Source organism: Podarcis filfolensis, assembly GCF_964270895.1.
Source record: "Podarcis filfolensis genome assembly, chromosome: 6".
Classification (NCBI taxonomy): domain Eukaryota; kingdom Metazoa; phylum Chordata; class Lepidosauria; order Squamata; family Lacertidae; genus Podarcis; species Podarcis filfolensis.
Window position 1 is genome coordinate 1,450,705 of NC_139609.1, and position 12,054 is coordinate 1,462,758.

Consider the following 12,054-nt stretch of genomic DNA (forward strand, 5'->3'; position numbering starts at 1 on the left):
TAAGAAAAAAGTCCTGCAGAGCACTTTTAAACATGTAACAAAGTTCCAGCAAGGTGCCTGCAATTGTATCCACTTCAGCTAAGTAAGCTCAAAATTACACTCTCCAGTTACAAAAGTATCTGGAAGTTTGCAACAGTTCCGCAGTTTAAACAACTTTACCCGGCCACCCGGGAATTTGGGGTTAGAATCTTCCCTTGCCCCTTGGGGGACCGCTCCAGGTCAAATTTATGCTGTATTTATTCTTTAAAAGGACAATTCAAGTGTGCACGAAAGTCCCAGTTTAAAGCTTTAAAGCTTCCCTGTTCACAGCGCTTTCCGCTCTTTAGACCGTCTGCTTTGATCTTGAAAGCAGTGCCGGAAGACGGACTTCCTCTTTCTCGTCTCCCGTTTTTAGCCAAATTTTCCAAATTAATTTGTAGGATCTTGGGTCCTTACTCACGGGTTTGATGTTTCAGCCCGATGTTTCTTGGAAGAAAGGTCAGCGCTCATCCGTGACAGCCGCGCGGCTTCGCCTCCGCAGAAAGAGCGATGAACCCACAGCACCGCTCCCCCTCCTTCACTCCGGAGCCCCTTACGGGGTTCCTTTTGTGATTTCGGGGTCGCTCCAGGTGCCCGCCGGGTCCCACGGCCACGGACTCACTCTGCCCGTGGTTTATCTTGATGGGTTGCCGCTGCGCCGTCGCGAACAACCCTTTTCTGCGGTGCCCCTCTTCAGAACTCGAAGAGGTCCGCCATCACGGTTTCGCGCCGCCTCCGGAAGTCCCACCACTTCTCAAGTTCAACCTCCAACTTGTGGAGGGCAATTGGGGGGCTGGGCCTGAATGTGAAAACAATTAACATGGATGTTTTTTGTTATGTACATACGGTGAGGGGGGGAAGTATTTGATCCCCTGCTAAATTTGCCCGTTTGCCCTCTGACGAAGAAATGACCAGTCCATAATTTTAATGGTAGGTTTATTGTAGCTGTGAGAGACAGAATAACAACAGGAAAACCCTCAGAAACCCAGAAGACAAAAGTCAGATATTGATGTGCATTATAATGAGTGAAATAAGTATTTGATCCCCTATCAACCAGCCAGATGTCAGGCTAGCTGGTATCTTCACTGTATGTAAGGAGCTAAGATTAGAAGCACCTGCTGTTTTACCTGTAATCCCAGCTCGTTACAGTACTTGTACAAAAGACACCTGTCAACAGAAGCAATCAATCCAGCAGATTCCAAAGTAGCCACCAAGACCAAAGAGCTGTCCAAGGATGTCAGGGACAAGATTGTACAAGGCTGGACTGGGATACAAGACTTGTCAGGGGACTGCCATTGGAACAGGGGAGCCGTTGGAATACAGAGAGCCTCCAAGCAGTTCCTCTTCCAGCAAGGGGAAAAGAGAGGGAAGGGGCCAGCCAAGGTGGGAAAGGGCTCGAGGATGCTGCTGAGAGCACCAGTACCTCACCTAGCCGGGCTGGCCAGGAGGGACGCACGCCACTTTCGTCGCCCAGCTTGCGCAGAGGGGTGAAATGCAACAAGGGGAGGTGGAGGCTTGGGGGTTGAAGTTCTTATGTTGGGGGAAAAGCCGGAAGGGGCCACTCCCGGATTCTGCAAGTGACTAAGACGGACATGAACTTTGTGTATCTGCACTGTAAATAGTTTGCACAATAAAACCTGTAAAAGACAGGTCAGAGTCCTGCCTGGTTACTCACGAGCAACCACCACACAGCATCTGACAAGTCTATTGCCAAGCAGCTTGGTAAGAAGGTGACAACAGCTTGTGCAATAATTCGCAAATGGAAGAAACACAAAATAACTGTCAACCCCCCTCGGTCTGGGGCTCCATGCAAGAATTAATCTCATGGAGTTGCAATGATAATGAGACTGGTGATGAAGCAGCCCAGAACTACACGGGGGGAACTTGTCAATGATCTCAGGGCAGCTGGAACCATAGTCACCATGAAAACAGTTGGTAGCACACTACGCAGTGAAGGACTGAGATCTCGCAGAGCCCGCAAGGTCCCCTTGCTCAAGACAGCACATGTACAGGCCCGTCTGCAGTTTGCCAATGCACATCTGAATGACCCAGAGGAGAACTGGGTGAAAGTGTTGTGGTCAGATGAGACCAAAATCGAGCTCTTTGGCATCAACTCAACTCACCGTGTTTGGAGGAGGAGGAATGCTGCCTATGACCCCAAGAACACCATCCCCACCGTCAAACATGGAGGGGGACATATTATGCTTTGGGGGCGTTTTTCTGCTAAGGGGACAGGACACCTTCACTGCATCGAAGGGACGATGGATGGGTCCATGTATCGTCAAATCTTGGGTGAGCACCTCCTTCCCTCAGCCAGGGCATTGAAAATGGGTCGAGGATGGGCATTCCAGCATGACAATGACTCAAAACACACGGCCAAGGCAACAAAGGAGAGGCTCAAGAAGAAGCACATTAAGGTCCTGGAGTGGCCTAGCCAGTCTCCAGACCTTAATCCCATCAAAAATCGTTGGAGGGAGCTACACATCAGCCTCAAAATCTTACTGACTTGGAGAGGATCTGCAAAGAGGAGTGGGACAAAATATCTCCTGAGATGTGTGCAAACCTGGTGGCCACCTACAAGAAACATCTGACCTGTGTAATTGCCAACAAGGGTTTTGCCACCAATTACTAAGTCATCTTATGCAAAGGGATCAAATACTTATTTCACTCATTATAATGCACATCAATATCTGACTCTTGTCTTCTGGGTTTCTGGGGGTTTTCCCTTTTGTTACTCTGTTTTTCACTGCTACAGTAAACCTACCATTAAAATTATGGACTGGTCATTTCTTCGTCAGAGGGCAAACGGGCAAATTTAGCAGGGGATCAAATACTTCCCCCCCCTTAAAGTGAAAATTGTGGCTTCAAAGAGGAAGTTTTTGATGGCAGAGAGAGAAATAATAAAACACCCCGTCACCCAAGTCCTGGGGCAGCTCAGATTTTCCCAAAGTTGCCATTTACATAAGAAATTGGGCACATCAACGGATTGTCTCTCTTAACAGCACTTCAAAGTTTGGCTACTTCCCATTTTCTGGCCTTAAATTCAATTCTGCAAAGTTCTGCAGCAATTTGCTTTAAAAAACAATCTTACTGGATACTCTTAATTGGTTTTAATGTGAGTTGCTCTGGGTTCCTATATGAGAAAGCAATTAATAAATATAATCAATCAATTTTTTAAAAAAAAAACCCTCATGAAAATTTGTAATAAATTTGGCACATATTTAGTACATACGGTAATTTTGGTACATATTTCTCACAAATAAAAAGGCAGTTTTTGTACACATTGGTTGGAAAATGACACCGCAAAATTCAGAGAAGTGTGAATTTCAAAAGAAATTTGGTTTCAGTTCTCGTAGTGGTTTGAGAATTGTAAATTAGGTGGTTTCTCAGAAAACATACAATCAAAGTGGAATTTCTCCCCCATTCCTACATTCTGATTGAGGGCGGTGCAGGCAGTTGACGCTGCCCAGGGCGCACAGCACAGAGATCCACAATTGAGAAGATCCATTTGGGGGCACCAAATTTTGGGCTCACAGAGGGCACCATATTACAAAAGATTACCAAAGTCTGCGCCTACATACATTGTAAGTGGAGCAGGCAGTCTATTGCAAGGCTGCCTGGGTTCTCTCTCACAGATTTTCTCTGCAGAATTATAACTAAAGATGCTGGCTCTTTTCTCCTTTCCTTTTACAACAGCAAACTCCTAAAATGCCCTGTATGTGCTAAACCAGTAACCACTCTTGTGAGTCACAGAATGGAATGCGAACGTAATTGTTTCTGGAATTGGCTCCTTGCTTTCTAATGTTTGAAAGATCACTGGGTGTTTGGCTGCTTTATACACCGTGGCCCCGTTTGTTCCCTTCACATTAATTGTAACTATTAAAATATTGTGACCTGCAATTTAAAATATTTCACTGGAAACTGTTGCCATGTGCATTACATCTAAATCATTCGTGATATTAAGGCCTTATGCTTCCCTGGGGTGACTGAATAGACCAGTCGCGATGAGAACAGCATATGCTCAAATGCAAGTACATTTACAGTTGAATGGGTCAAAACCTACCTATATGGATAATTGGAACAAATAATTTTCTCATCAGTTAATGGAAGTGGATTGAAAAGAATATATGGATTGTGGGAGAATTTGTGATCTGCAAAGCCAACTGCAGCACACCAGTCATGCATTGCAGCTCACCAGGTGATCATGTTACCTCTCCATGTTACCTGCCTGGGATGGCAAAAGCTCTGTGTACATGAGTGGTGGGTTGTGCTAAGCATGGTAGGTGACAAGCTTTGAGGCCAATGATAAAGTCATCTGAATTGTCAAGGGACTGTCAAAGGAATGTGCAAGGCATATAGTTAACTCTTTATTGTCAAAGTCAACACTTATAGTAGTTTCCATGGATCCAAATACCATCCATACCCATTTAGTGTCTCAGCAACTATGGAGCAGTTGTAGCAAGAGGGGACCATGCCTCCTCCACCGGCTTATGCATCTTCCCCCAATGGACTATGCGCACACAACCAGAGACTACACCTGCATTGAAGCTTCTTCTTCCTCCTTCAGTTCTCTCCTGGTTCTAGGAGATAGTGGTGCAGGAGAGAATGGATGTCATGGACTGGCTGATGCAGAGGAATGGTGGGAAGAACCAGCTGGGGAACCCCCAAGGCACAAGGGAAGAAGGTTCAGAGCCTGGGGACTGGTGGTGGAACAACAATGAATGATCACAGGGACCATACCTGATGACATAGGTTTGCTGGCTGGAGCTGATATTTGGAGAGCACCAGAGAGTTAGACACGACTAAACGACTAAACAACAACAACAGGTTGGGCAAGGCTGACCTAGAATAATGGGACGGCTACCAAGACTGCAACAGATCTCTTTATGTTTAGAAGCTATATAGCCATGAGCAGACTTTAAAAAGTCAAAATCCTGTAGCTGACCAGAAACTGAGCCACTTACTTTCTGTGGATGTCCCATCATGGATCCACTGCCATTCGCCATCTTAGCTGAAATAACAGCAATCTATCCAATGAAACCATAGGCAGAAAACCACAAAAAACTGGCTGAGATGTTACCTATCCCGCTACAATGTCAGTCCATGCCCTATATTGCCTCAGGCCTCCTTGTTATATCACTGCTTGCTTCTCCCCACTCTGAGCAGGCCATCTCTGAGTCACAAGGAAATGGTCACTGTGACATCAACAAGGTTGATAGGGTAAGCAAGCATATCTCGTCTCTTGCTATGAATTTGCAGCATTAGACAGAAGACGCTCTTCCCAGGCAGGAATCGCTTGGAGTTGCCAGGGTAGGCTAGAGCTGCCAGATCCAAAATACTGTGTGTACCTTTTAAAGTGCCAAGTAAACAGAATACAACACTGCCATAGCTTTTGGGTCATTTAAGCATTTTAATATTTTGTTTATTTTATCTTACGAAACAGGATTTATATACTGATTAATCATCAAAATCCTTAAGCAGTTTACATAAAACGCATATTGATTATGTTAGGGGAGAGTGGGATGCAAATGCACTCCCTTTGGAGTCACAATCATTCATCACTCAATTTGCTTTCAGTGAAGTCGCCTGCGGTTCCTGCGCAATGTTTGCCATCTTGCCAAAGGTTGCAGGCAGCTTTACCTGCAGCAATTGCATGTTGATTGCCCTCTTAGAAGACAAAGTCCAGCAACTGGAGGAACGTGTAGCTACGCTCCAAAGAATTAGAGAGCTGGAGCGCTTCTTGGAAGCAACAGAGCACACCGGTCTCCACCAAGGAGGAGACAGGGGACTCCCCTGAGAAGGAGGCTAGTTCACCAACACAGGAGCCAGATATATGGAGAAACGTCACTCAAAGAAGTAGGAGGCCCAGGGTTCGCTCTGATTGTTTAGAAATACACAATCGCTTTGAGGTCCTCTCCCCTAGCATGGAAGACGAAGAGCAGACTCCATTTGAGGATCTCTCCCTCATTACAGTCGATCAGGTATATGAAGACGAGCAGCAAAGTCAGTCCTCAGGGAATGTGCAGGCGACCGTGGAACGGACAGCTCACGGAAGAACCCCAACCAAACCTAAGAGGAGGCGTGTAGTGGTGATAGGGGATTCCCTACTGAGGGGAACAGAAGCAGTGATCTGTGGGCCTGACAAGATGTCTCGGGAAGTGTGCTGTCTCCCTGGGGCTAAGATCCAAGATGTAACTGAATGACTGCAAGGAATCATAAAACCCACTGACAAATACCCCTTCCTCTTGGTTCATGTGGGAACCAATGACACTGCAAGCAATAGCCTCCAGAAAATCAAAAGAGACTACGAGGCTCTGGGCAGGAAATTGAAGCAATTAAATGCACAAATTGTCATCTCATCTGTCCTCCCAGTTGAACGACGTGGCCCAGGGAGAGAGGGGAAAATAGTGGAAGTGAACAGCTGGCTTCGCAAATGGTGTAAACAGGAACGGTTTGGATTCTTAGATCACGGACTGCAGTTTCTTGAACTTCTGGCAAGCGATGGGCTGCACCTCACAACGGTTGGGAGGAATGTTTTTGCCAAAAATCTCAGAAACCTCATCAGGAGGGCTTTAAACTGACTAATGTGGGGGAGGGAGACAGTGCTCCTGAAGGTAGGAGTCTATCAATTGATGAAGATGATCATCCAAATGTCATAGACCAAATGGAGCAAACAGCACGCAGACCTAGTGGTGGGAGGAAAAAATCCTTAAATAAGAGACACGGGGGAATGATTAATGGACTTCAATGTCTGTACACTAATGCGCAAAGCATGGGAAATAAACAAGATGAGCTTGAGCTCTTGGTACAGCAAACTAAATATGACATAATAGGCATCACTGAAACCTGGTGGGATAAGTCCCACGATTGGAATGTAATAATGGAGGGATACAATCTATTTCAGAGAAACAGACCAGACAAGACAGGAGGGGGAGTGGCATTATATGTCAGGGATGTGTATACCTGTGAAGAGATCCAAGATTTAGAACCTCAAAGCCAAAGTGAGAGCATTTGGGTCAAAATTAAGGGAGAGAAGAATAACAGTGACCTCATTGTGGGAGTTTACTATAGATCCCCAAGCCAAACGGAGGACATAGATGATGCCTTCCTGGAACAGATGGCCAAGCATGCAAAAGGAAAGGAGATAGTAGTAATGGGGGACTTCAATTACCCGGATATTTGTTGGATGTCAAACTCAGCCAAGAGCATAAGGTCAAACAGATTCCTCACTGGCCTTGCAGACAACTTCATTGTCCAGAAAGTGGGAGAAGCAACAAGAGGAAGAGCCATTTTAGATCTGGTCCTAACCAATGTTGATGACCTGGTTAGTGGGGTAGAAGTGGAAGGATCATTAGGCGCGAGTGATCATGCTCTTCTGAAGTTTACTATACAGCGGAAAGGAGCAGCCAAGCATACTAGGACTCAGTTTCTTGACTTTAAGAAAGCCGACTTCATAAAACTTAGGGAAGTGCTGGGTGAGATCCCATGGACAGTAATACTAAAAGGAAAGGGAGTTCATGATGGCTGGGAGTTTGTTAAGAGGGAGATAGTAAAAGCACAACTTCAGGCAATACCAATGAGACGGAAACATGGAAGGTGCCTAAAGAAGCCAGGGTGGCTATCTAAAGAACTTTTAACTGAGTTAAGATTAAAAAAGGATGTGTACAAAAAATGGAAAAGGGGGGAAACCACCAAAGAGGAATTCAAACAAATAGCCAGCAGTCAGAAAAGCTAAAGCACAGAATGAACTCAGGCTTGCTAGAGAGGTTAAAAGCAACAAAAAAGGCTTTTATGGGTATGTTCGTAGCAAAAGGAAGAACAAAGAAACAGTGGGGTCACTCAGAGGAGAAGATGGTAAAATGCAAACAGGGGACACAGAAAGGGCTGAACTCCTCAATGCCTTCTTTGCCTCAGTCTTCTCCGATAAAGAAAACAATGCCTGACCTGAAGAATTTGGAGCAAATGATTCAGCAGAGGAAACACAGCCCAGAATAACTAAGGAGATAGTACAAGAATACTTGGCTAGTTTAGATGTATTCAAGTCTCCAGGGCCAGATGAACTGCATCCAAGAGTATTAAAAGAACTGGCAGATGTGATCTCAGAACCACTGGCAGTCATCTTTGAGAATTCCTGGAGAACAGGCGAAGTCCCGGCAGACTGGAGGAGGGCAAATGTTGTCCCTATTTTCAAAAAGGGGAAAAGAGAGGACCCAAATAATTACTGCCCAGTCAGTCTGACATCAATACCAGGGAAGATTCTAGAGCAGATCATTAAGCAAACAGTCTGTGAGCACCTAGAAAGGAATGCTGTGATCACCAATAGTCAGCATGGATTTCTGAAAAATAAGTCATGTCAGACTAGCCTGATCTCGTTTTTTGACAGAATTACAAGCCTGGTAGATGAAGGGAACGCAGTGGATGTAGCCTACCTTGATTTCAGCAAGGCATTTGACAAGGTGCCCCTGATATTCTTGTAAAGAAGCTGGTAAAATGCGGTCTTGACTATGCTACCACTCAGTGGATTTGTAACTGGCTGACCGACCGAACCCAAAGGGTGCTCATCAATGGTTCCTCTTCATCCTGGAGAAGAGTGACTAGTGGGGTGCCACAGGGTTCTGTCTTGGGCCCGGTCTTATTCAACATCTTTATCAAGGACTTGGATGATGGACTCAAGGGCATCCTGATCAAATTTGCAGATGACACCAAACTGGGAGGGGTGGCTAACACCCCAGAAGACAGTATCACACTTCAAAATGACCTTGACAGATTAGAGAACTGGGCCAAAACAAACAAGATGAATTTTAACAGGGAGAAATGTAAAGTATTGCACTTGGGTAAAAAAAATGAGAGGCACAAATACAAGATGGGTGACACCTGGCTTGAGAGCAGTACATGTGAAAAGGATCTAGGAGTCTTGGTTGACCACAAACTTGACATGAGCCAACAGTGTGACGCGGCAGCTAAAAAAGCCAATGCAATTCTGGGCTGCATCAATAGGAGTATAGCATCTAGATCAAGGGAAGTAATATTGCCACTGTATTCTGCTCTGGTCAGACCTCACCTGGAGTACTGTGTCCAGTTCTGGGCACCACAATCCAAGAAGGACACTGACAAACTGGAACGTGTCCAGAGGAGGGCAACCAAAATGGTCAAAGGCCTGGAAACGATGCCTTAGGAGGAACGGCTAAGGGAGCTGGGCATGTTTAGCCTGGAGAAGAGGAGGTTAAGGGGTGATATGATAGCCATGTTCAAATATATAAAAGGATGTCACATAGAGGAGGGAGAAAGGTTGTTTTCTGCTGCTCCAGAGAAGCGGACACGGAGCAATGGATCCAAACTACAAGAAAGAAGATTCCACCTAAACATTAGGAAGAACTTCCTGACAGTAAGAGCTGTTCGACAGTGGAATTTGCTGCCAAGGAGTGTGGTGGAGTCTCCTTCTTTGGAGGTCTTTAAGCAGAGGCTTGACAACCATATGTCAGGAGTGCTCTGATGGTGTTTCCTGCTTGGCAGGGGGTTGGACTCGATGGCCCTTGTGGCCCCTTCCAACTCTATGATTCTATGAGTTCTATGAGTTCTATGAGAAGTGTCGATTCACTTTTTCTTAATTGCGGCCTCTTAATTTTTTTATTTTAGTACTTGTAATATTTAGTGCTTGTAATATTTTTTAATGATGTTTTAGTTTTAATTTTTTATGATGCTGTTGCTTCAAGTTGTTGAACAGAGCCTTGGTTTCTTTACAGAAAGTCGGTATAAAATATTAACCATTAATAAATCTCCTGTGGGAGTCAGTAAGACTAAAATGTGGCAGTAGTTGTCTAGGATGGACAAGTCCAAAGAGGGTCTCCCCCTCTTTTCCTCCCTTGACAGATGCTATGGGGATTCTGTTATTGTTCCAGCCAACTCACTGCCTTTAGTTTTTCTACCTGAGCCAACGGAGATGGTGGTGTGGCACTCCCCAGGAGAGTGGTTCCAGGGGACCTGAACATTCATGCTGAGGCCACTTTGTCTAGTGTGCCTCATGTAGAGGTGGAAAATAGATCTGACTCGAGGACTTCCGGAGGCGGCTTACTCCTTCTGAGTAAGAGGGAGAAGCCCTGCAGAAAGTGGGTCTATCCGCTACGGCGAAGCGGAGACCCGATCGGAAATCGCAGGCAGAAGGAGCCTGCGAGCGTTGGACTCGGCGGGCACCATTTGCGCCCCCCGAATCAGCGAAGGAACCCCGTAAGGGGCTCCGGAGTGTAACGGGAGGCGCGGTGCTGAGAGTCAATTGCTCCTTCTGTGGGGTGAAGCCGCGTAGCTGTTGTCGGAGAGCGCTGACGTTTTTCCTGTGACAATTCGGCTGCTAAACTACTATCTGTGAGTAGGTGAATTTAAAAGATTGGACTTGAAGAAGAAAAAAGGCGTTAATTTGGCACTGAAGTGGGAAGGTGTAAACAGGAAGTCCGCCTCCCGTTTCTGTAACAGATCAAAGCAAAGACGTTTCTATGCTAATACTTGGAAAGCGGAGCTTCGAAAGTCTTAAATCGAAACATCAAAGCGAAAGAACTCCCCCCCCCAGATTGGGAGAGGGGGGGAAGAGGGAAAGTGACTTTATTTCTTCTGGGAAAAATAGAGGTAAAACTCTCTTTTTTTTCTGTTGAAGCCTTTGGGAACGGACTGCCAGGCTTATGAGAATTGCTACATTGGGACTCGCACAATTTATGGACATTGTAACTTTTTAATTATTAACTCTGCAAGGGAGATACATTTTGAGAGTCTTCTTTGGACTGGAAACTGTTGCATGTTTTTATTGAAGGGGACATGGAAAGTTAGAAAAGACTTTTCTATTGTGAACTTTACGGCTGCTACAGTGTCCCCCTAGAGGAACATTGAAGTTGTGCATTTAGTTGGGGGAATTTTCCATTGTGGACATTAGGGAATTTCCACGGTAAGATCTGACCTTGACTCAAGATAAAGGGGGATGACTGAACAAAGAGCAACAACATCAGGCAAGGTCAGAGTGCAGCAGCCCAGTGCTGTTTCCCAGCAACGTAGAGCATCTGTACCCGGCCTTCCTGTGACACAGGAGGAAGATCTGGCAGAAGTTGAACCAAAAGGAATGGCCTCAGAAGGGGAATTTAAATAAAATTTATGAGAAATTGGAAGGCCTAAGTAAACAAGTTACAGAACAATCAAATAAAATTGACGGGAATACTGCCAGTATCAATTCAAATACAAAATCTATTGAAAAACTGCTGGAAGAATCTGCGTCTACTCGAAAAATAGCTGAGGAAGCAAAAGAAAAAGTAGCAGCTGTGGAGGAAGAAATAAAACCTATGCGTAAACAGATTGGGGACCATCAGTCTTTATTGTCTATGATTGAATTGAAGGAGAAACAGACAAACCTGAGGATCAGGGCCGTGCCGGAACTTGAAAAAGATAACCTGAGCGACTATCTAACACAGGAATTTGGGAAATTTTGGAATTTGGAGCCGGAAAAAGATTTTAAGATAGTGAGCGCCTTTAGACTTGGAAGAGGAGGGAGAAAGAACAGGGTGAGAGACTGTTTGGTTACCCTCCGAACGAAAGAAGAGAGGGATAAAATATTGAGTGCACACTTTCAGAAGACCTTGGAAATCAACGATTCGAGAGTAGAGATTTTTAAGGATATACCGAAATATCTTTTGGACCTGAGAACCAACTACGGAGACTTGGTGGCCCTACTGAGAAGAAACAGCATTGTCTTTAGATGGGAATTCCCCCAGGGATTATCTTTTACCTATAAAGGGAAAAAGTTCAAAATTAGATCAGTGGAAGATAAGGAAAATTTTTTGAGATACTACGAAGAAGACTTACAAAAAGAAGCACTAGAAGAGTTAAGAGCCCTGAGACCAGGAGTTTTAGACACAGCACCACTACCTTTGGGATTGTACAAATCAAAAAAAGGGATACCACCGTCAGAACAAGAAGAGCTTTTGGGAGCAGTTGGAGGAAAATAGAATAAACACATCATGTCTCTGCAATTACTAAGTTGGAATATTCATGGTTTTAACT